This window comes from Sus scrofa, chromosome 16, assembly GCF_054392235.1.
Source record: "Sus scrofa isolate SSC_HxYL_T2T_F1_AM1 chromosome 16, Sscrofa_HxYL_maternal_Yorkshire_Landrace_v2.0, whole genome shotgun sequence".
NCBI lineage: Eukaryota > Metazoa > Chordata > Mammalia > Artiodactyla > Suidae > Sus > Sus scrofa.
In genome coordinates, this window is record NC_139398.1 from 55,400,243 (window position 1) to 55,422,586 (window position 22,344).

Genomic DNA, 22,344 nt, shown 5'->3' on the forward strand with positions numbered 1-22,344 from the left:
AAAACTTAAATGTTGCCATAGCACATATCTAGAAGTGCACAAGATTAGAATTTCATTTTTCATATGACATACCCTATAAAACATTTAAGAGAAGTGTTTAGGCCCTTTTTTTGAGACTTGTGTAAACATTATTCATACACTGGTTTGAACAGCATTAAATACGAAGTCTTGTTTTGGGGAGGTTTTTTGATATTGCTCTTATGTTTAGGTACAGAAAATCTAAAATATTGATAAAACTGATCAAAAGCTGATCAAAATAATATACCCTGCTTTTTATACAGGTTAAATATGTTCTTTATTACCCTGTGCTTTTTATATAGCTAGAATATTTTCAAAAAAGCAATTCCATTGAAGATCTTTATTTTAAAACTATTTCAGCTGTAAAACATGTAATATTCAGTTCCCAAAATAGCAGTTGGAACCCTCAAATCTCTTCTTTTCACAGTAATAAAATACATTTTAGATTCAGTGAATGTAATCAGAAATTTGATTGTTACCTTTAATAATGTATACTAAATTTGGCTTAACAAATTTGCTTTGTGCATGTATCTTGTGTATTCTCATGCTTTGGGAAAACATGAAAAATTTTTATCTAGTAGATTCTGTGACAGTCACTGGAGATATATCAAAGCATAAGATGTAACATCCAACCTTAAAGAATACATATTCTAGGAGTTCCCATTGTAGCTTAGGTTAAGAACCAGACTACCATCCATAAGGATGTAGGTTTGATCTCTGGCCTCGCTCAGTGGACTAAGGATCCGGCGTTGCCACAAGCTGAGGTGTAGGTCACAGATATGGCTCAGATCCTGTGTTGCTGTACCTGTGGTGAAGGCCGGCAGCTGCAGCTCCAATTTGACACCTAGACTGGGAACTTACATATGCTACAGGTATGGCCCTAAAAAGGGGGGAAAAAAAGGAATACTTATTTTAATACAGAACAGTGTACAGCATTTGGCCATAGGCATTACTTATTTTAAGTAGCACAAGTAACTACTTAAAATAACTATCTAAAGCTCATAGTTCTTAGATTATTTCTATCATGTCCATAGTGACTATTATAGTAAAGGCAGGTACTTGGTAAAGAACTTGAAGTCATCAAAATATCTTTGAGTGCAACTAATTATTATTATTAAAAATTTAACTTACCAGAATGATGTAATTATGAACTGAATTTTAAAGAAAGGATAAATTGCCAAAAAAAAAGTCTTTGGAGCTCCCTGGTAGCCTAGTAGTTAAGGACTAGCATTGTTGCTGCTGTGGTATGTCTTCGATCCCTGGCCCACTGGCCCATGAACTTCTGCATGCCATGAGTGTGTCCAAAAAAAAAAAAAAAAAAAAGAAAAGAAAAGATAAACTTTATGTGACTATATCATATAGCTAAATTATAACTCAGAAACAAGCTATATTCATAATATTGAGATTTGAAAGAGTACAGTGAGCATTATTAATTTAAAGTTTATATATAGTTTTACCAGGGGGTTATTTCTTAGGTTTAAAGAGCATTTTAAATATATGAAAGCAGTTCCTTTGAATTATAAAGATCTTTTATTTAAAAATTTTATTCCTTTTTGAGCTAATAATTATGATTCTCCTCCCCCCCCTCCCTGCCACCACTCCATGTCTCAAGAGTCATAGTGGACTAGGGGTGTGAGGTTGGCACTAGGTGAAGGATTCTTGCCTTCATAGTTCATCATCTAGTGGCAGTGAGAGAATTGCAAGGATATAATTACTGAAATAGAGCTGTATGGTTAAGGTCTATATTAGATGTAACCAATACTGTTAATTTATTTGCCTTTGAAATAATTAATACAATTAGGTAAAGAAAGGTTTGAGTCTCACAAGAATGATTTCTTAACATGAAAGAGAAATTCTTTTGGAGCTTATTTCAGTCATTTATGTGAAAGTTAGACAGGTGAAAAATCTTTCTATGCCAGAATTAGAGAGTTATATTAGTAATTACTTTTCTGAATTTATTCCTTAACATCATTTAGAAACACTTGTATTTTCCCTAAATCTGAGAGACGTTTAAAATTAGCTTCAAAAAAATTGGATCATTTGGTTGCTATCATTTTTCTTCCAATCTCAGAATGGGTCATTTTACTTCTTTTTATTGTTTTATTTTGAAATAACTTTAGACTTACAGAGAAGCTGCAAAAATTGAGAGTTTCCATATACCTTTTATCTCAAGATCTTGTTCAACCATAGTACAATGATTAAAAAAAAAACAAACCAATAAATGTTAAACAGTACTATTAACTAACTACAAACCTTACTAGACTTTCACTGGTTTTCCCACTAACGTCCTTTGTCTTTTTTATGATCCCATTCAGAATTCCATACTGTATGTAGTGATCATGTCTCCTTAGCCTCCTCTCATTTGTGACAGTCCCTCAGTCTTTTCGTGTTTTTCGTGACCTTGCAACTTTGAAGAGTCCTGGTTAGATATTTTGTACAATGTCTCAATTTGAGCTCATCTCCTGTTTTTCTCATGATTAGTTTGAGATTGTGCCTTTTTTATAGATTGACACTTAGGTCTTATGTTCTTCCCAGTACATTATAACAGAGGTAACAATATGTCTACTGTCTTTTTACTGATGGTATTACCATGATCACTTGGTTAGAGTGGTTTCTGCTGAGTTGCTACACTGTGAAGTTACTCTTTTTCCCTTTGAGTTTATAAGTGTTGGTGGGGAGGTACTTTGAGACTCTACAAATATCCTGTTTCTTTTCAAGCTTCCTCCCAATAATTTTAACATCCATTGATGGATGTTGCCTATACAGTTATTTATTGTGACATTCTATTAGTGACTGTTTTCCTGATTACTGCTACTTTTGTTACTTGGAATTCTTCTCTAAGAAGAATTTACTATTTTTAATAGTAATTTTGACAGTAATACTAGACACTCATTATATAAAATACTAATGGTTATAGAATGCTTTAAAAATTATATTTTCTTACAAAATAAACAGGAAAGTATTAAGACTCAGTTTCAGTTACTACCAGTGACATCAATTAAAATATTAAAAAAAACTTTAATGTGTTTTCACAGTTTTTTAAATAATCATATTATTCCTTGAAAGGTGTGTGTTTGTGAACCTGCATACATTCTTAAGTAAACCTTCCAGTAGTATTATTTCCTGATTTTATGAATTGATCTGGCATGTCTAATGCTAACTAACTATTGCCACTCTATTTTAGAATTAATGTATTATCCTTAGATTAAAAGCACGTAAGAAGAAATCCATAAGAACAAGAAATCTCTGTATTCTATTGTATTAATTTTCCTCATTTGTCCTTGTATGAATGGAGATCTTCTATTTAGGCAGATATAATTTCTTCTTTTATTGTCTTAGGAAATCACCTTTGATCAAGGAATAATACTCTTTTAATGTTATAATCTTTACTCAATTTCCTGGGCTAGATCTTTAGCCACATTTGTATAGATAATTAGGAATTTATATTCTAACTGTATAGTTCTGCTTCTCAATCTGTTCTGTCACCTGAGGCAAATTACTTTAAAATCAGGACCCATCTATTTCTCTGTCTATAAATTCAAAAATAAGTATGACCTGCTGTTTTACTTTTGTAATGTTTTATTGCATTTACTTTTATTAATTCTTTCAGTTCCATTAGAAAATAAAATAGTTAAAAGCCATTGGCAAGAAAGATTGTTGCTTTACATCAATACTTTGTGTCCCATACAATTGAGCAATCCTAACTACATTGCCATTTGCTATTACCTGATTGTAGTGATAGTGCTGTGAGTATATGCACGTGCCCAAACCCATCAACCTGTACTCTTTTGTATGCCAGTTATGCCTCAACAAAGCTGTCCCCCAAAAAAGAATGTTAAAACCCCAAACCTCTTCACATCTCTGCTCTAGTATGAAACCATACACTATTACTTGAGTCAGTGTATTAATCTTTTTAACACCAATGTAGAAAAAAATTTCTCTATATAGTAAAAAGGTATGTGGGACCATCCATTTTTCTTTTCAATCGTCCCAATAAAGCTCAAGGTCAGCTATTCCTTACATCACAAAGATATTGTCAAATAATATATATAATTATGCCTCTGTATGTCAAGAAAAGCATTACATAACCTCATAATTTTTGCCATTGTTTTGCCACCTATTTACTTTTTAAAGGCCTCAGATAACGTATAAAAGGAGGCTTTAGTAAATGAAAGAAAAACTTTAAAAAAAAAGCCATTATAGTCATAGAATGAGAATTTTTAGAGCAGCATGAAATTTGGCTCTAAAGTTCAAAACAGTTACATTTCTTAGTTGAATACAGAATCTGCAGTAGGCTCTAACACCCCAGTTTAGGTAAACAAGGAATGTTGTATTTTACTTTAGATCCCAGCACTGTCAAAAGAGATGTACTACAGGACAATCCTATTTACAGCCTGGGAGTCTCTTTAGTCCCTCTGTAAATCATCCAGGCCTGTGCGTAGGATTTTTGTAGGGGTAATAAATTTCAAATAAGATTGATTGTTAATTGGAGATAGAGTTGATTTCCTGTGTTGGCTCTGTCAGGTTCTTTAATAAATTATATAACCTTTTTCATTAAATTATGTCTCTTAAGTCCTTTCCAGATTTCTTTAAGTTTCATCATCTCAAGACCAGTACCAAACTCAACACAGTCACATCGAGATACAGGTTTGGACATATTCTCTAATCAGCTTTAGGGAGATAAGGTGTCAGATCCTCTTTTCAAAGTTTAAGCACACAATACCTGCTCTATGACTAGTGCCAGAAGTTATAGGAGGAAGAGCAATCTGAGCTTGTAAATCAAGAAAGAATTTTAAAGCCTCTTCATGAAACATATCCCCAGGGTGCTTAGTACCTCTCAGATTGCACAGGGCCACTTCAGGTTTCTTCAAACTATTTTTTTTAATGCTGAATTAAGTCAGACTAGGGCCCCTCAGGCTTGATAGGTTGTGAAAGTATATATTTTTGACTACTTTAAATCTATCTAACATATAATGTTAAACTAGCTTAATCTTGGTTTTTATAAGAAACAGAAACCCTTCTGGAATGTTAGCTCTATGTTGTGCCCAGTGCCATGTAGTATGAATTCCTCTCTTTGAGCAAACTCAGCCTTTTTTTCCTAAGCAGTTAACTCTCTTTGGGATGCTTCAATCATGATTATTTTCTTGGAGTATTATTTACTAGAAGTATCAGATCTATTTTTCACATAGTCTACTGTGAGTGTATTGCTAACTTTTAATGTTATATATGTGAAAAAGTGAAAATATATTTGTCTTTGACTCATAAAAGTCTCTCAGTTCAGCCATCAATAATACTCTATTCTTACTCTGGGGATAGTACTAACAAATTGATTACCTGGTTTTAAGTTCAAAAAAGATTAAAAAATAATAAAAGTGTGAGACAGTACTCTTTAAAAGGGCAAATTGATAGTATATAAAGTCTATCTCAAGAATTAGAAAAGAAATAAATAAACAAGCAAAAGAAAATTCCGGGAAGGGACTATTTTATTGGACGAAAACATAAAATTAAAAAATGTTTTAAAGTGTGAGAGAAAGGCATGGCTAGCAACATCCATTCAGGTATCAGTAAGAGGTGATACCTGACCGCTTGACATTAGAGAAGGAAATACAAGAATGTGGTAGTGGATATTATGGATCCTTTTGCTGTAAATGATACTTCATTATATTCTGAAAGCATGTCAGTATTAAAATTACCGATGCTCATTGTAATGACCTTGATTGATTAAGAAAAGTTTAGATTTTATTTATTATCATTTAATAAGGCAGAGAATGGGCAATGATTCTAACCTCATTTGTGAAAAAACTTGTTTTTAATTATTTTAATCAATTAAAGATAAAAGTCTCTCCTCTGAATTATTTAATTGTGTGGAACACCTTATTTCCTGGAAGTCCTGGAAAAAGAAAACTTCCTTCTTAGCCAGGACATTGCTTTTTGGAGCTGCACCCATGGCATATGGATGTTCCAGGGCTAGGGACTGAGTCAGAGCTGTGGCTTCTGGCTTATGCCACAGGATTATGACCTATGTAGCAGCTCAGGGCAATGCTGGATCCTTAACCCACTAAGCGAGCCCGTGGATCAAACCCGCATCCTCATGGATACTAGTCTGGTTCTTAACCCACTCATCCACAACAGGAATGCCAATAAAGATTTTTAAAAGCATATAGCAAATGTGAAGATGTACATACTCTCATAATTACACTAAGAATTTAATCTCTTGGTAAATTAAGAAATGATCATCTTTCATTTGAGAGTCCATAAAGTACTCTGTTCTTTTTGGACAGTCCATCAAACTTTTCATTAGTCATCATGAGCAAATCTTATTCAGTGTTACTTTGAGAACCATACATTATGGACATATTTAACTTTTTTTTCCCTTTATGGCCTGCACCTGTGGCATATGGAAGTTCCCAAGCCAGGGATCTAATTGGAATTGCAGCTGCAGGCCTACAGCAGAGCCACAGCAACACCATATCCAAGCCACATCAGCAACCTACAACACAGCTTGCAGCAATGTTAGAACTTTAACCCACTAATCAAGGCCAGGGATCACACCTGCATCCTCACACAGAGACTATGTCAGGTTCTTAACCCACTGAGCCACAACGGGAGTATAGTATATAGTGTATATAGTATATATAGATGAAGTATAATTCATTTACAATTTGTTTCAGGTGTACAGCAAAGTGGTTCAATTATACGTACATATATTTTTTTTCAGATTCTTTTCCCTTACAGGTTATTACAAAATATTGAGTATAGTTCCCTATGCTATACAATAGGTCCTTGTTCATTATCTGTTTTATATATAGTAGTATGTATATGTTAATCCTAAACTCCTAATGTATCCCTTCCCCCCCTTTCCCCTTTGGTAACCATAAATTCGTTTTCTGTTCTGCGAGTCTATTTCTGTTTTATATAAAAGTTCACTTGGGAGTTGCCATTGTGACTCAGTGGGTTAAACACCCATGCTGTCTCTATGAGGATTTGGGTTTGAACCCTGGTCTCACTCAGTGGGTTAAGGATCTGGCATTGCCACAAACTGTGGCTTAGGTCGCAGAGGCAGCTCAGATCTGGTGTTACCATAGCTATGACTTAGTCCTCAGCTATAGCTGTGATTCAACCCCTAGCCTGAGATCTTCTATACACTGCAGGTACAGCCCTAAAAAGATAAAAAAATGCACCTTTGTATAATTTTTTTTTAGATTTCACATATAAGTAATATCATATGATATTTATCTTTCTTTGTCTGGGTTACTTAGTATCATAATCCCTAGGTCCCTCCATATTGCTGCAAGTGGCATTACTTCACTCTTTTTTATGGCTGAGTAATATTCCGTTGTGTATATATACCACATTTTCTTTATCCATTCATCCATCAGTGGACATTTAGGTTGCTTCCATGTCTTGACTATTGCAAATAGTGCTTCTATGCATATTGGGATGCATGTATCTTTTCAAATTATGATTTTCTCCGGATACAGGGCATTTTTAATTTTTATGTGCAAAAAAATAATAAACTATCCAATCCATATACTTAAAAAAATTTTTTTTTATTGGAGTATAGTTGACTTACAATGTTGTATTAGTTTTAGTTGTACTTTTATGTGTCTTGAATTCTGTAGCATCTTGCAGACCTCTTAGTGGTTACTTAGGACTCATCTACTGCTACTTTTAAGAACAAATGTGTTACATAGGGTATCTTTTTGCTACCCTTCACTGTCTTACTATAGTTCTTTTGTTTTGTTTTGTTTTTTGTCTTTTTAGGACCACTCCTGCAGCATATGGAGGCTGACAGGCTAAGGATCAAATCAGAGCCATAGCTGCTGGCCTATGCCACAGCCACAGCAATGCAGGATCTGAGCCACTCTGCAACCTACACCACAGCTCATGGCAACACCGGATCCTTAACCCACTGAGTGAGGCCACGGATCAAACCCATGTCCTCACGGATACTAGTCGGGTTTGTTAACCACTGAGCCATGACGGGAACTCCTTAATATAGTTCTTAATATCGTTTTTTCATAATCATTGTTTCTGCCTAGTGATTGATGCAATTTCAATGTGGGAAATTTGATAAGATCCCTAAGCTATATTTTTAGTAACTGCAGATTATCTTCCTTTTATTAATATCAATGCCATTCCTAACCCATTAAAAATAGGCTTGGTAATTGATACAGGTAAATATTAACCTTTGGCCATAACTATCTCTTTTTTTAAAAAAAAAAATGAATTAGTTCTTCCAATTATAAAAGGAATATATGTCCTTTGCAAAAATATCGGAAGTCTAGAAAAACCTAAAAGCTAAAAAAGAAAGATCACCCCATAATACTGCTTCCAAAGATAGCCACGGTTAACTTTGTGATATTTATTTGTCTAGACATTTTAATCTTCATGCCAGAAACACACATGTGTATTGTTTTCCCATAATTATTTTATTATAATCTTTTCTGTAATATGCTTTTTTTCAAACTTACCAAGTGAAATTGACCAATAACTCTTAAATGGACACCTTGCTTTTAGGGATAGTTCTTAATTCTCTCAGATCAGACAGAATAAGATTTAGAAGATGATGGATGTAAAGACTGAATAAATATAGATGAGAAGTGAAAAATTTCCACCCTTTTCATCCCTAGGCTTTAGAAGATGTGAGGGCACTGACACTCAGGGACTCCATCATTACTGATGGGAATTATTTATACCTTTCATAAATTAAAACAAAATAAGAAAATACTGCCTGACATTGCCTGGTAACCTGCCATCTTGTCATTTCTCAAATGGCCACTAATATGCAAGGAAACATAATCAGATGTATATTTGGAGCCTGAATTGAAATAATTACAGGTTTGTCCACTTTAAAAAATAATAGAGATGAGGGCTGTTCATGTGTACATGCACATGTTGTTTTTTATTTTGTTTTGGTATTTAAATTGTCTCAAGGGGGGAACTCATATCGTCATTAAAAGTTTGATTATAACCAGCAGTCCCATTTGGGAATGGCGTTGTTAACTATTCCAGACTTCTGTCAGGACCTTATTTTAAGTAAGATGTTTTAAGTAAGATGTGACATTTTCTGAGGCTTTGCCAAAAATGACATCAAACATATAATTCATTTGAGTGCTGAGTTTCTTCAACATCTTGCAGCACTTAATCAAATTTGAAAAAGATACTCTTTTCACAACTTTATAGTGTAAACCTGTGAATATGTTGCATTAAAACTTTCTTTGGACAATTTAATCTGTGTGGTATTAGGCTGATTTTTTTTAATGATTAATGCAATATGCTGACAGTTTTAAAGGGTTGTATTTTCAGAATTCTTCACATAAACTCCTGGCAGATGGTATAGATGCAGGTTTTCAGTATTAGTAATTTTTCATACAAAAAATATAATCCATAAATTATATTAATCTCTGTTTAAAATTTTGAAATGCTAGAAAATATAAAGAGAATGATGAAGTTCTCAGAACTAAGAAGATGTCAAAATATTAAGAATCATTAAGAATCTGTTTTGAAGTACAAAAGGAGTTTATATTGATTTTTTTTTTTTAATGACTGCACTGGACTGTGAGCTTATTTAAAACATTATCTGGCAGTATGTTTAAAATGTGAAAGTAGGCTAGCCTTAAGCAGTGTCTTGAGCATCAGAAACTTCTGTCTTGAAAGTACTCTACATAGTTCTGTGCAACATCACAGAATTTTGGTCCTGAAAGTAGCATCCAGCCCAACCCCTCCATTATATATAGGAAACCAAAGGCCAGGCAATGAAGGGGCTTCCTTAGAATCACACAACAAAGGATTAGAACTGAGGTCCCCTGGCTTCTATCCTAGTGCTCTTTCTACAACTCTTATTCTTCAATTTGATCCAACCTTGAGTAGGAACAGTCTATAAAATTCTAATGGATATTTATTAAAATCCACTTTGGTTAGAGTGAGAATAATTGTTTCTAAAACTTTCTCAACAAACCTAGAGCCTTTTAAAGAGCACATTATTATTATACTTGTTGTGTCTTTTCAAAGACTAAGCATGTAATTTTGGAATGAATGGCAAAAATTGTAATGTAGAAAATGTCAATGTCTAGCAACATAGCAGACTAAGAGTCCAATTATAGCTTTGAATACTTATATTTTAGGAAATTACTATAAACATTTCCCATTTAAAGAAGCTTTAAAGAAAAAAAAAAGCAGGCAAAATTAACCCACTGAAGTAGAAGCAAGGAAATAATAAAGAGCAAGCATCAGTAAAATAGAAAAATGTTTTTAAAATGGGATTACAATAATAAATTACCATAGTAAAACTTCTTAGACCCTTACATGTAGTGGATAAGCAGAAAATTGATTTGATTTTGTTGTATTAGACATTTGTCACTTGATCTTTATTGGATGTCCTTTCAATCCAGGGAAAATAAGATCTACTTGCTATGCGCAAAGAGTCCATAGGGGAAGTTTCTTTTAACAGTGCTGGTTTTATTAGCTAGAAAAGCAATTGCTATTAATAAAAGCAGAAGATTGGATATAGCTTTTTGTGCTATGCAGTAGGACCTTATTGTTTATCTATTCTAAATGTAATAATTTGCATTTACTAACCTCAAACTCCCAGTCCATCCCACTCCCTCCTCCTCCCCCTCTGCAACAAGTCTGTTCTTTTTGTCTGTGAGTCTGCAATCTCCTGGGATAAACCTGATGGAAAATAATATTTTAAAAGAATGTAAAAAAAGAAAGAAAGAAAGAAAACTCCTATGTGTGCACCAAAATGCATTTAATTATGAAAAAGTTTATTGCAGTGTTTTAAAAATAAAGGATTAAAAGATCTTGAAGTTAAAAAAAAGAACAGAGAGGAGTTCTCTCATGGCACAGCAGGTTAAGGAACTGGCGTTGTCACTGCAGTGGCTTGGGTCACTGTCGTGGCCCGGGTTCAATTCCTGGACCTGGAAATGTACATATGTGCGGCTGCTGCCAAAAGAAAAGAGCAAGAGAGAGAAGCAGACAGACAGAAACTCAAAAATGCAATGTTTAGATAAAATGAGATCATTCTCTCATGCAAACCATCTAGATATAAATACTTCAGAGCTAGTAGATTACTGAAGGACCCAAGTTTCTTTCATTTTGCTTTTGTGCCATTTCCTAGGGTATTTTTTTATATATATAATGATTTTTATTTTTTTTCCATTATGGCTGGTTTACAGTGTTCTGTCAATTTTCTACTGTACAGCATGGTGACCCAGTTACACATACATGTATACATTCTTTTTTCTCACATTATCATGCTCCATCCTAAGTAACTAGATATAGTTTCCAGTACTACACAGCAGGATCTCATTGCTAATCCATTCCAAAGGCAATAGTCCACATTTATTAGGGATTTTTATTGTCCACATTGCCCACCTTCAATGCTGTATTCCAGCGAGAGGGAGGGGAAAGATTAACTATCAGACAAATGGCTTCACCTTAAAGGTGACCCAAAAATTGCACTCAGCAATTTTACTCATATCATATTGTCCTGAAATCATATGGCCATACCTCCCTCTAAGAAAGGCTATACTACAGTTGGGTGGCCAAATGCCTGGCTAGAAATTAGTGTCAGGAGTAGGAAGATAAGTGTTGATTCCATCATGAAAAAGTAAAAGGAGAGAATTAATTCATGGAAAAAATTAACGTATTCTGTTACATAATATAAACCAAGGCCTAGGAAGAACCGAAGAGACTATTTGGTCAGGAAAAACATGACCAAGTATCTGAGCCAGATTTTGAGAGGTAAGTAAGATTTCACTGTAACATGAAAGGTAGTAAGTAGAGCCATAGTTGGAAGGGTGTCCTGCCAGGCAGGAGTCATAGCTGATTTATCTCCTTATCTTTGGTACTTGACAGAATGACTGATGAAGTAATAGGCATTCAATAAATTTGCTGAAGGAATGCATGAAATTGACTTCTGTTTAAATGGATAATTATAGAATTTATAAGATAAGGGGAAAGAGAAAAATAAGAATGAAGGAAACCCAAGATAATTTTTTTTGAGCATGAATCCATGTTAAAATGAAGAGCACAGATGAACAAATAAAGTAACTGCAGATAATAAGAGCTAAGAAAAAATATAAAACAAGACAATGTGATATAGTGGCTGGAGGGCTACTTTTAATTGTGTGGGAATCAGAAAGGACCCAGTCACAGAAAGAATCCCAAACAGCAATTTGAACACAGGAAAAAAAATTAACAGCTTTATTGAGAAATAATTTAAAGTGAACAATTTTATGTTTTGACATACATATACACCTGTGGAACCTACACCACAATCAAGAAGACGGTGAACACATTCTTCAAGGCCTAACATGTTTTCATGCCCCTTGACAATCCCCTCACCAAATCCCAGGCAACCACTAAAGTTTTTCCTATCACTATAAAATAATTTCTGTTTTCAAGAATTTTATTTAAATAGAGTCATGCACTGCCTGTACCATTTTTGGTGTGGCTTCTTGCACTCAGCATCAGCATTTTGAGACTTATCCATGTTATTGTGTATATCAGTAATTTATTCCTTTTACACTAAATAGTAATCTATGATTTAGATATACAAGTTTTTATATAGCCGTATGCTTTTATCTTTCTTTGGTAAATATCTATAAGTAAAATGACTAGATCATGTGATAGGTGTATGCTTTGTGTCTTTAACTTTTTAAAGACTGCCAAACTATTTCCCAAACCAGTCGCTCCATTTCACATTCCTGCAAGCAGTGTATGAGACAGTCTGTTACTTTCCATCCTCATTAGCACTGGTATCATCACTTTTAATTTTGGTCATTCTAGTGGTTTGTAATGTTACCTTGTGGTTTAATTTGTATTCCTCTAATTGATAACGATGTGAAGCATCTTTTCTTTGTCATCAATAGATATTTTCAGTGAGGTCTATTTAAATAATTTGCCCATTTTTATTGTGTTCTTTATGTTATTGGTCCTTGAGTTCTTTGAATAAGCTGGATACAAGTCCTTTATCAAATATATGGTTTGCCAATATTTTCTCTCAGATAGTGACTTAGTTTTTCATTCTCTTGGCAATTTCTTTGAAAAAACAAAACTTAAATTTCAATGAAGCTTAATTAACTAACTTTTTTTATTTTAGATGGAGTTTTAGATACTGGATATAAGAAAATTTTGCCTTAGGTTTTTTTTTGTGGGGGGGGGTGACTGGCTTCTTTTACTTAGTGTATTTTCAGGGTATCCATTTTGTATCATATATCAGTACTTCATTCCTTTTTACTGACATGTAATGTTCCATTGTATAGATATACCAGCATTTTATTTATCTACTAATCAGTTGAAGGACCTTTGAGTTTTTCCCACTCCTTGGTTGTCATGAGTAATATTTCTGTGAACATTCTCGTACATTCACTTTGCTTTAAGCCTTCACAGCAGTCTCCTCAGAGGCTACTGTGCTTCTACAAACAGGTTCTTTAGGATTTTTGAAGTTTTTGTTAACAAATTCCTCAACAGCTTCTGCCCACTATAAGGGTCCAAACCCATTTACATAAATTTAATTTTAGGATTTTGTTAGGGTAGCACCTTACTTCCAGACACTCTTCTGTATGTGTTACAATAAATACAAGATATGTTACAGTAAATACAAGGTTATACACACATGCACACACACGAGATCCTAACAACAAATTAAAAATTCCTATCCATTAGATACTTTTTTCCTTTTGGTTTCCAACTATATGTTTTTCCCAGAATCTTCTCAGCACCCTTCTCCTGTCATCCTCCTAACCATCTTCACCTGACACAGTTGAATGACAACTACAGCAATAATAGCAACTACCATTTTATAGATGTTTAACATGTGCCAGCTCTTTATTAGAAGCTTTGTATATATAATATTCACTTGCATTTAGTTGTCACATAGCAACCCTATATAGATGGATATTACTATCCCCATTTTATAGAAAAGGGGACTGAAACTCAGAGGGGCTAATTTTGCCACACAGTTGTGGAACTAGGAAAATCTGAATGTTTGGGTTTTTCTAGTGTATTAACCTGCATCAGAAAATCTGTGCTCTTTTAAACTCTCCCATCCCCTGCCCCCTGCCCCCATTTCTCTGGAAGGTTTTCAAAGTTTTAGTTCTCATTTCTTCTCACTGACTGAAAAAGAGTGCAGCTCAAGTACCATCATCTTATACCTTTGGCTCTCCCTTTTATATAGAATTCAAATAACCCAACTCAAATATGCCCACTAAAGGTTTTCCCTTTCAACAATGAAATTATATTTTTTGGGTAATTTTACAAGATTTTCCATGTTAGCTTAACTGTTTGCAAAAAATTTACTGAAGAAACCAAGATATACAATCAGGAGAATGCTGTTATTTCTTTTGGTGACAGATAACATTTATAGGATCTAAATTTTAAAAAACCAATGAGGTGTCATGGTTAAAACAGAGCCTTTGAAGTCAGAAAAATCTAGGTTTGAGTCTTAGCTCTTCCACTCTGCTCTTTGATAAATTACATATCTGAGTATTTCTTTCTTTTTTTTTTTTTTTTTTTTTTTTGGCTTCTTATGGTCACACCTGCGGCATATGGAGGTTCCCAGGCTAGGGGTTGAATCAGAGTTTTAGCCACCAGCCTATGCCAGAGCCACAGCAATGAAGGATCCAAGCCGCGTCTGCTACCTACACCACAGCTCACAGCAATGCCGGATCCTTAACCCGCTGTGCAAGGCCAGGGATCAAACCCACATCCTCATGAATGCTAGTTGGGTTCATTAACTGCTAAGCCATGGTGGGAACTCCACATATCTGAGTAATTCTTAAGGTCTTGGTCTCATTCACAATTTAAGCCACAGAATAGGATACTGAGATAGTACAAAACATAGAACAAAGAACTGAATAGCCAAACTTCAGAAAGGGCAGGAAGACCAAGGCCTTGGATACAGGACATCTTGGACTCTTACCAGGATCATCAGATAGTTCACCCTATCTTCTTTCTGACTTTCCTGAGCACCCACCTCACAGATGTCAGACCCTGATTGATTGGTCATGCGGCACTCTTTCATTGGGGGCAAAATCTGTTATTAGAGGAAGGGATCAGAAATACACTAGAGATTCTCATACTAAATGAAGTAAGTCATATAGAGAAAGAAAAGTACCATATGATATCACTTATATGTGGAATCTAAAATATGGCACAAATGAACCTATCTACAAAACAGAAACAGACTCTCGGACATAGAGACCAGACTTGTGGTTGCCAAGGGGAAGGGAGGAGGGAGTGGGATGGACTGGGAGTTTGGGGTTGGTAGATGCAAACTATTACATTTAGGATGGATAAGCAGTGAGGTTCTATTGTATAGCACAGGGAACTATATCTACTCTCTTGGATAGACCATGATGGAAAATGCACAGCAGAAATTGACACGACACTGTAAATCAACTATAATTTTTTAAAAAGTTAAAAAGAATGAAAGAAATACAGTAGGCAAACGAAAAGCACACCTACAACACTTGGCCTCTCCTAGCCTAACAGTTTCCTCATCTATGAAATGAGAATGTTTATTTGTTTATTGTAAGGCTTAAATACGTAAACACTATAGTATCTCTGGCGGTCACTCTGGTGGCAGTAGTGATAGTGGCAGTAATGGTACAGAAGATTTGCTCTGTGGTGGAAATTGATCTTAAGGTTCAGGACCTCAAGTGGTGTCTGCAAGGAGTTCCTAGGAATGTTCTGCCCTTTCTTTACCATGAATTAGCTAAAGGGATAATCAAAGCGTATGCTCTCATTCCTCCAGAAAATTGGCTCTGTTCCCTCCTAAGCATGTAACTTGGTGCTGGAAGATTAGTTTTGCAGTGTATTGTGGTATTCAGCTCTTCCCCTGAGTTCCCTCTACTTCTACCCTTGTGCTGAACCAAGTCACCACCCATCTTCTGTGGTCCACTTCATGTATGTGACTAGAGGGGATGACACTGAGGTAATACAGCCTTTTGGCATTAGTTGGCACATTGCCTTATTCCAAGTATGGTATCTGACAGTGTCTTCTTTATATGCATTATTATACTGACCTCAAAGGCTTCAGAAAATCGAATTCTGTTAGTTTTATCATGGGAAGGATAAAGTCCCTTAACCTGATGTGATGTTTAATTTTATATATCAACTTAACAGGGCCGCACAGTGCCCAGATATTTGGTCAGACGTTATTCTGAGTAAGTTTTGGATGAGATTAGCAGTCCATTTGTTAGGCAAGTAAAGCAGAATGCCCTCCCTAATGTAGAAGGCTCTCACCCATCAGTAAAAGACATAAATAGAACAAAAAGGCTGATTTTCCTGAAAGTAAGAAGGAGCTCAAACTCCTCCTGCCTAACTGCCTTGAGCTGGGTCACCAGTCTTTTCCTGCCTTCAGAATCAAAGAGAAACAATAGCTCTTCCTGGGTTTCAAACTTGTGGCTTTGGAATGGGAAAAAAAACCATCCAAACCAGCTCTCTTGGTTCTTAGAACTCCATACTCAGAGTGGATCTCTAGTTTGCAAACTGCACGTTTGGGACATCTTAACTTCTATAGTATTTTGAGCCAATTCCTTGTGATAAATCACTTTCTACCTATGATCCTATTGGTTCTGTTTTTCTAGAGAAGCCTAAAACACATGATGAATTCAAAACAAAAACAAAAAACTTTTTTTTTTTCCCCAGCTCTGTGTTGGTTTTTCAAGCATCCTAGTCTCAGTCCAAAAGGGGAAGAAAGGAGGAGAGAAGTCTTTAAATAAAGATAGCCCCCCTAAAAAATATATTTAATCAATAGTAATTTAGCATCCTGGCCGACAGTTGGAAAACAGATCACTACCCACACAAAAAGCACTATAGAAAACAGTTCCCAGTTTAGCAGTTGATACCCATTGTTTTTATCTTGAGGTATCTATATATTATCCTAAGAAGAAATAAAAAATGAAAATGAGACCAGATGGTTTTAATATTTTTCTCACTTTTAATAAGTGTAATGCAATCTTACCTTGGATCTTTTCTACTTGTTTCTTCTTGGTTTCAGTGTAATAATGTCTTTCACTTCCTTTCTTAAATGGTTGCATAATGTTACTGCTGTGTTCCACAGAATATCTCCCACAGTCCTGTCCACTTTTCTTCCCACCCACCCCACCTCGTTCCCTTAGTGGTTGCATATTGAACATGAGCAAAGTCGTTCTTCCAGGGTGTGCAAAGCCCTTTGGGATTATTGAGAATCAGTGGTGTTATATAAATGTCAGATTGTTTCACAACAGTTCTTAAAACAATGAGATAATGTCTGTTAAAGGATTTTAAGTTCCATGGAGAAGTTCAGGGCATAAAAACAAGTCATTTTTATCATGTTATATCCCTATATTTTTGCTATACTACTTAAAACATTATCATATTCTTTAAAGATATAAAAACATTTTGTTTGAAGCCATGTGTGTTGTATCCTGCTGACAATATAGAACCAAATAGCTAAATTTTGATTTTGTTGCTTCATTTTGTTATGTGAGTATATTAAATTTGTCACCATGAATGCCAGCTGGAGTAAAATTAGAAATCTAAAGTATTCTCTTTTTAGGATTAAGTATGGTGTTTATCTCTTAATTTAAAGCTCTGTACTTGTGCAATACTGAATATTTTTTCTGTATGTATAGTGATTCACTGAGTTTTACAAAGACCTCAGTGAATTCACTTATTTAAAATAATTCCCTAATCCCTTTTTCTATCTGAACTTCAGACCCACATTTCAACCTCCTTTTTTAAACACATTTGCTTAAAACTAATAGTAACCAAAATTAAGTGTATTTTCTTCCTGATAAAAACAAGCCCCAGACCTAACTTCTCTACTACTATTATTAATGGCACCACTGTACTTCCAATCAGGCAAGTTTAAAAAATCTTAGTATCATCTTTGGCTTAGTATTGTCATTTCTTTACTCACCCTTCATCCATACCCCATAGGTAACCCTGTACATTTTTACCTGTCTTTGCAGTTCTGTTACCTCATCCATTGCTCTTAGGTGTGTCTTTCACTACCTCTTTCTAAAATATCATCATTAATTCCTAATTGGTTTCCTTGTCTCTGATGTTTCCTTATTCCAGTTAGTCCTACAGTTGTGGAGTTAAGACATATAGACATGAGGTTTAACCCTAGCTTCATCTCATGTTAGTTGTTTTCCTTAGGAAATTTACTTAAATACTCTGAACCTCAGTTTCTTTACCTTGAAAATAACTTACCACATGAGTTGATTCACTAGGATATATTGTTCTAGTCTATACTTGGTTGGCTTTATTGTTCAAGAATCATTCAGGCTAGCTTAAGTAAAAGGGAGATTTTTATAAGCATACAGTTGAATCTCATGAATACCCAATGACAGAAGTGAGAGAATAGCGATATAGAATGTAACCAGATACTAAAGCTGTTCTCCTTTCAAAGATATGTAATGTCCTTTCCTCTTTGTAACCCTGCTTTTCCTTCTACATCTGCCCTATACGCTGCTTTCTATATACAATCCTCTCTTCTTACTCTCCTTTAGAATTTTGTGTTGCACGCAGTTTCATAATGACCACTTCAACTCCAAATATGCACATCCTTTTGCCTACTACCAACCGGCTCCATCTCACCATATTTTCAAGAGAGGATTCTGATTGGCCTATCTTATATTTTGACTAGCTATAGCAGTCATAGTCCATCATGAGCATACATGGCTCACATGCCACCCCTGACTCCAGCTTCTGAGGCTAATGGAGCAGCGGTTGTGAACAAGAAAAGATTCGATTAGAAGTGGATATGGATAAGGACTGGCAGCTACAGAAATTTTAGGTTGAGTGCTTAGCATAGTGTGTTCAATGAGTAGTAGTTTTTTAGTATACCCAAATAAACTAAAGGTAAGCCCTGATTTTTCTTTTCCTCCCTGCCTCCCTTTCTTAGATACACATATACACATACATATGAAAACACACAAACTAAAAAAATCTGTAGTTAGCAACATGGGCCTGGAGCTGTCAAATTTGAGTTAGAGCTATAAATCTATTACTTAAGGCCTATGTGATCTTGGACAAGTTACTTTATCCTTCGGTTTCTTCACTTTTAAAATGGGAATGACATTCTTTCAGTTGGGAATCTTAATTGTTTCAAATAGTTAATCAGACTTACTCTAAAAAGCTCCTGCTGGAGCTGTAGGTAGTACTGATTTCAGGCACAGCTATACCAGAGGCTTAAGTGATGTTAGGTAGACCTTGATTTTCTCCATGTCTCCATCTTTTAATTCTGCTTTCACATCTCCAGCTGAGTCCCCGTGTGTACACCCTTATTTGAGCCATTCAGGCTTTATCACTCATGGGTTTAAGTAGTTGTACCAACTCCTTACATCTTCCCAGATTCTAATCCAGTAGACAAAGGATGCTTGCCTTTTTCCCAGAGATCTCAACAAAAATCTCATACCATCTCATTGCTGCTGATACTGTCATGTGCCCATCCTGAAGTGAATACCGTAGCTGTAGAATTAAAGCCTAATTGACCAGTCCTAAGTCACATACCATTTCTCAAGCCAGATAGAGTCAGCACTCCTAGAATCACAGGGGTGACTCAGGGCTGCAGTTAGTTTTGTATCCACCCACAATGGTGATGCCAACCTCACATGACTGTCCAGAGGATTAAATTAGATAAGGTAAGCAAAAACCCTGATCTATGCCCATCCTGTTCTCTAGAAAACTGTATGCAGAGTTCTCCAGATCTGCTGTAAAACAGATTTGAAGTCTTTTCTTCCCCAGACAGATTCCATATTCTCTTCTAGGTAGCCTTATGGATCCTTGATTACACCCTACCCTTTCTTGCCTGTGTGATATTGCTTATGCAATTCTATTGCATAATTCTTCTGTTGTCTTAGTCTGTAGAATTTGTGTTCTGCATGTCCCATCTTAAACACTCCACATCCTATGAACCTTTCCCAAACTCTCCTAGACTCTTCAAAATCTCACAAAATATGTGGTTGCTGGGGCCTTTGTCAGATGATTCACCAATCTTCATTTCTAGCTCCACACCTTAGACACATTTCAAAATACATTTCCCTGGATGTCTCAGTGATTTTTTTTTTAAATGGCCACACCTGTGGCATATGGAATTTCAAAGGCCAGGGACTGAATCCAAGCCACAGCTGTAACCTGCAGCAGTGCTGTAGCCTTTAACCTACTGTGCTGGGCCAGGGATCCATCCACACCTCTGCAGAAACCTGAGCTGCTGCAGTCAGATTCTTAACCCACTGCACCACAGCAGGAACTCCTCTCAGTGAATTTCTTGTGATATTTACCATATTCTGCCTTGTTATAATCCTATGATATCAATCTGTAGCATATATTCTGAAGGCTTACAATAAATATTTCCTTCATTGAATTAAACATAATTTCAACTAAATATACATAATTTGTGGAACTTTAAATCATTTAGTTTGCTCAAGAGAAAATTTTAATCTTACTTTAGTATATCTTAGATATTTAGCAATGATCTAGTAAACCAAATATATAGTTAATTCCTTATTTTCCACGGTGCTGATATTATTTATACCATATAAACCTTTTTGCCCTAGGTTTGCTTTCTCCTTTATGTACATTAGGATTCTATATTTGATATTTTAAATTAGAATGTGGCTCATTTACAATGTTGTGTTAGTTTCAAGTGTACAGCAAAATAATTCAGTTATACATACATACATCTTTTTTTTTTCAGATTCTTTTCCCTTATAGGCTGTTACAAAATATTCAGTATAGTTTCCTTTTCTGTATAATAGATACTTGTTGGTTATTTATTTTATGAATAGTAGTGTGTATTTATTAATCCCAAATTCCTAATTTATCCCTACCACCTCTTCCCCCTTTGGCAACCATGTGTTTATTTTCTGTTGTCTATTGGGTCTACTTCTGTTTTGTATATAAATTCATTTGTATTATTGTTTTTTGTATTCCACATATAAGGCGCATCATATGATATTTGTCTTTCTCTGCCTGGCTTCACTTAGTATGAGAATGTCTAAGTCCATCTATATTGCTGTAAATAACATTATCTCATCCTTTTTTATGATTAATAAATATCCCATTGTATACATGTACTACTTCTTCTTTACCATTCATCTGTCATTGGACTTTTAGGTTGCTTCCATGTCTTGGCTATTGTAAATAGTACTTCCGTGCCCAATGGATTGCATGTATCTTTTCAAATTATGGTTTTCTCTGGATAGATGCCCAGGAGTGGGATTGCAGGATCATATGGCAGTTCAATTTTTAGTTTTCTCAGGAACCTCCATACTATTTTCCATACTGGTTGTATCAATTTACATTCCCACAGTAGGGTAGGAGGGTTACTTTATCTCTATACCCTCTGCATCATTTACTATTTGGAGATATTTTAAATGATGGCCATTCTGACCAATGTGAGGTGATATCTCAGGTGTTTTTTTTTTCATTTTTAAAGTTTTATTGAAGTATAGTTGACTTACAATGTTGTAATAATTTCTGCTGTACACCAGTGTGACTTAGTCACCCATATACATACATCCATTCCATATGCACACATCCATTCGACCTTATTATGGTTTTGACTGGCATTTCTCTAATAATTGATGATGTTGAGCATCTTTTCATGTGCCTTTTGGCTGTCTTATGTCTTATTTGGAGATAGGTCTATTTAGATCTTCTGCTCTTTTTTTGATGTTTTTTTATATTGACCTATATGACTTGCTTGTATATTTTGGAAATTAGTGCCTTATGGGTTGCATTATTTGAAAATATTTTCTCCCATTCTGTAGGTTGTCTTTTTGTTTCATTTATGGTTTCCTTTGCTGTGCAAATGTTTACATTTAATTAGGTCCTATTCATTTATTTTTGTTTTTATTTCCGTTACTCTAGAATATGATCATAAAAGATTTGCTGCAATTTATGTCAGTAAGTATTCTGTCTATGTTCTCCTCTAAGAGTTTCATAGTATCTGGTCTTCCATTTAAGTCTTTAATCAATTTTGAGTTTATTTTTGTGTATGGTATTAGGGAATGTTCTAATTTCATTTTTTTACATGTAGCTGTCCATTTTCCCCAGCACCCCTTATTGAAGAGAATATCTTTTCTCTGTTATATGTTCTTGTCTCCTTTGTTGTAGATTAATTGACTATACATGCATGGGTTTATTTCTGGATTTTTTTGTCCAGTTCCATTGATCTATATGTCTCATTTTATGCCAGTACCATATTGTTTTGATGACCATAGCTTTGTTGTATACTCTGAAATAGAGAACCTGATTCCTCCAGCTCCATTTTTCTTTTTCAAGGTTTCTTTGGCTATTCAGGGTCTTTGTGTTTCCATGCAA

The 22,344-nt window shown here is 35.0% G+C and overlaps 1 protein-coding gene and 1 long non-coding RNA gene across 2 annotated transcripts in view; one reads left to right on the forward strand and one right to left on the reverse strand.

The window, feature by feature from the left end:
- The window catches only part of CWC27 (CWC27 spliceosome associated cyclophilin), a 246,333-nt gene that overhangs the window by 116,845 nt on the left and 107,144 nt on the right, over window positions 1-22,344 (forward strand).
- Window positions 10,460-14,786, reverse strand: LOC146395581 (uncharacterized). The gene is made up of 2 exons (XR_014831485.1): window positions 14,484-14,786; window positions 10,460-14,219 (listed from the first exon to the last, which is right to left on the reverse strand). It is a non-coding gene; the product is annotated as an uncharacterized LOC146395581 (long non-coding RNA).